This window comes from Nicotiana attenuata, unplaced genomic scaffold, assembly GCF_001879085.1.
Source record: "Nicotiana attenuata strain UT unplaced genomic scaffold, NIATTr2, whole genome shotgun sequence".
Lineage (NCBI taxonomy): Eukaryota > Viridiplantae > Streptophyta > Magnoliopsida > Solanales > Solanaceae > Nicotiana > Nicotiana attenuata.
Genome location: NW_017673735.1, coordinates 51,560 through 55,544, shown reverse-complemented (window position 1 = coordinate 55,544; position 3,985 = coordinate 51,560).

Genomic DNA, 3,985 nt, shown 5'->3' with positions numbered 1-3,985 from the left:
AGGGGCTGCAGAACCTTACGGAAATTCCACATTCTTGAATCCTTATCGTGCGTCATTGATTTAGCTTGAAGCGTAACTCCTTGAATTCCTGCCATGCATTCGTGTGCACACATGAGCGCTCGGTATCTGCTGTGCATCGGCGTCTTGTGATTCCCTGGAAGAAGTGCGAGAGGTGATTTCGATATGCTGATGATGGGCCAGTCTGGGGACTTGAGGCCGGATTTTGACTGTAGCTTGAGCACTGAGGTGTTGATTGTGTGAGCACGTGCTTTTGGATTTATATGTCCAGAAGTGTCCCTATTAGTAGAATTTATGGCCGGATGGCTACGTGATGAGTATGATGTGACTACGAGACGTGTTCATATGATTTGAATATGACTAGAAGGGTCTGCTTGGGGTGTAGAAAGAACTATTTGGTGCTTGATTTCCATCTATATATGACGTATAGTCTCGAGGTATGGGTATGTTGAAGGATCTTTTCGTGTTGTTAAGTTAAGGAGTGAAGTAGATTTTTTTTTTCATGTTGTGATATGAGTTCAGCCTCTGGAAGATTTAGTGATTGCGTAATGTTTATGACTATGAAAGGGTATAGAGAGAGGTCGGCTTGGGGCAAAGCAGGTGGGTTATCTCTTGCGGGGTGTTCTGAGGTTTGTGTGATCCCTATGTTGTTTGTTGGGGGTCCTCTTTTACCAGTGAAATATATGTGTTGCAATTTGAGATTGGATCGCTTATGAGAGTGGGCTTGATTGTTACGAGGGTGAATGCGGGATTTGCAGATGATTTGAAATACTAGATGGCTTGTGTTGCGTGAGCTTATGAAGGATTTAGTTGAATCTCACTGTGGTATTATGGCAGTAATAGAGTATTGGCATTGTGAGTTTTTGTGTGTTTTTATCTATGGATTTAAGCCAAGTGGGGGAGTCTGATATTGATAAGTTGATTGCACGGCTAAGTGTCGTATTAGTTTCAGTTTGAGGTTAACTGGTGAATCAGTTATGACTTGCGGAGGTTGAAATCAAGGATGACTTGAGTACAGGGAATTTCAAGATACGAGTTGTATTAGGCTTTATGAGTATATGACAATCATGGAATGATTTGTGTTGTTATTGGTGAAGGATGTACTGCGCGTGTAGCAGAAATTTATATGGTAGCATTAAGGTGGGGTTATTTCCTTGGGTGTTGGAGTGCTAATGGGGAACAGGTCGATCATCCCGTTTGATTAGTCTAAGTGAGATTTGAGCAGAGTGCATAACTTTTTAGAATGGTTCTAATGAATTCAAGATTTATATGTGGAAATTGAGAATTTTTGCGGATTTGTATGTGGCTAGAAGCTGAGAGTTACATTGGATGATGTCGAGGCTTGCATTATTTCTACATCGTTCTGGATTTTACAGTTCAATATCAGGAAGGTAATATGAACAACTTGAAATTCACAGAAGGTCTCTCCAGAGTGGGTATCTCGGTTTTGGTACTTTTGAGGTGCTTAAGAGAGCATTCATCGACTTATGAGCCTTAGGGCGGTGTGGTTTTATGATAAGGTTTCGTGTGGTGAGTCTGGGTTGAGGGTTGTGGTATTATGGCAAGGAGAAGTATCAATGTGAAGGCAATACAGAAGGAACTCGGATAAATAGGATAGCTGGGTAGTAGGTTGGATCGGCATAGTAATGGGTATGATTAGTTCTTTGGGTGCTTAAGAGGTAATGAGTTTCTACAAGTGTTTCGTGGCAATGCTCCTTGGTTTTGGTGAGATTCGTAGCTTGGTTGAGTTAGAAGGATTCAGTCCTGACGGTTGGGTTTTGTGCAATTGGGATTCGAAGAGTTCTCAATGGCTTCTACCATGGTTCGAGGTGTATATTTCCAACCGGTGTGTGGAACATGTTGCAAATAGGAATTTTCTCCTGGATGAGATCAATGGAAGGTTTCTAACTGGTTGAGCATGTAGCTTACTGTGACTCGAAGTGGATTATGAGATTTTCATACTTTTCATACGATGGCATGGTACATGCAGCGTGTTGTGTGGGATTGAGATTTTCATGAGCGAGGTCACAGTGTATCCTTAGGCAGCATGGGCAATTTCAAATGATTAGGTAAATGATATTACTAATTAGTATGTCTTGATGAGAGTATACTTTTCAGAAAGGGCAATGTGTTTGAGTTATGGATACTTCATTGGTATTACGGCACCCTCTTGTTTGATCGACTGCTGGAGTTCAAATTTTTCTTCGTGGCACAGATGAATTTTAGAAGTATTCCTCTTGGGGTGACTGTGTAATTGGAGAAGTGTGGGCATTCAGGCGATGGAGTTGAGACCAGAGATGGTGATTCGTATGTTCTATGGATTTGGAGAATGGGAGTTCTCGTGAATAGATTGTTTCGTGGTGGTGGACTATAAAAATGTAGCCAAGGTTAGTCAGAGGTTAGTATGTGTTGTGATTCAGTCATTGTGGACTTTCGGAGGGTTATTTATTTACTGTGGGGGACCAAAGCTGATCAGGGGTTCACAGGTAAGCCCAATATGGATGTGTGTTCTGCATCGAGTCGGATTTTTTGACTCTGAACTGCTATTGTTGAGGGAAGTTCCACTTAGTGGTTGTTGAGCTTATTCGTGTTCTGAAATGATATGTGGATTACCCTTCTATGTTATGAGGAGTTGTGAATCGTTGGTTGTATGCACACATGGTGCGGTTCTATTTGTGTTTATAGCGGGAATTTGAGCAAGATGAGTATTCGGGTATTGCGTGATTGATTGCGCGTTGGCTATGTTCTTTCCAGATGGTGGCATTATGTTATTTGCTCTCCGTGGTTGTGGTAATGCACTTTGGTTCTTGATTTCGAATTTCAGATAGTTTTGGATTTTGAGCAGGGTGGCTCAAGGTATATAATGCAGACCAGCGATTGGATGGGGTCACGCATTGTAGCGGAGTTATGTAGAGGTATGATCCTTGGTGTCGAATTCGTGTGTTTTGGTTCTACGATGTGTGCTAGGCTCTTATCATGGTGTTGTGATGGTACTTGTAAGCTGGCGGGATAGTCCTCTCTTTTGAATCATTTTCTATGATTTGAGTACATTTGAGATGTTGCTATTGGGTGCACGAATTGCACAGGTTATAGCTTTGGATTGTATTGATGTGTCATGTCATCAGAGTGGTCGTGTTGGATGAGATGAGGTCATTGGACCTAGAATGAATAATATCAGAATTGGTTACAACATGGTTGGAAGGATAATAACGGAAGTCGGCTTTGAAATCTGCTATAGTTCCTGTCGGAGAAGAGAGAGCTCCATGACTTGTTGATCTAACAAATGGTTATCAGTTTCTGCGTGTTTCTTTCATCATTGGTAGTATATGAAAGTGTTAGAATGAGGCTTTGTTTGATAAGAGGTTTATTACCGGTATAGGGTTGTTTTTAGCAGCTACTGTGATTAGAAGTTATCGCTATGAGTGTTTGAGTTATGTGGTATATCATGTGATTACATCTTGGGTTACGGATATGGTTTGATACAGATTGTTCGGACTTACACAGTGTGCAGATGCGAGATTGTGATCTTATAGGTAATTCCGGATGTTGGAAATTGGGTTCTAAGACTTATGGGCTAGGTTGGATTAAGAAATCTCAGTCATGTTGTGTTATATGACCTATATGGGATAGGGTCACGTGGGATCACCCCCAGGTATGTGCATAGTGAGGTTACACAGAGATTTGATGGCTTTTGGAACAACTCTTGGCACGTTCGAGGATGAAAGTATGTTTAAGTAGGGGGGGGGGATGTAACCACCCGAATTGTCATTTTGAGCAATTGCTTCGCTCGGTTGTTTGAGGGCATGAGTAGCTCCGTATGAAATATTATGACTTATGTGGATCGTCGGTTTTGATTTTCAGGTTATTCGGAATTCAATGTTGGAAGAATAATTCTCAGCTAGAAGCTTTATATTTGAAAGGTTTGACCAAGTTTAACTTTTTAGTATTTGACCTTGGATTGGATTTC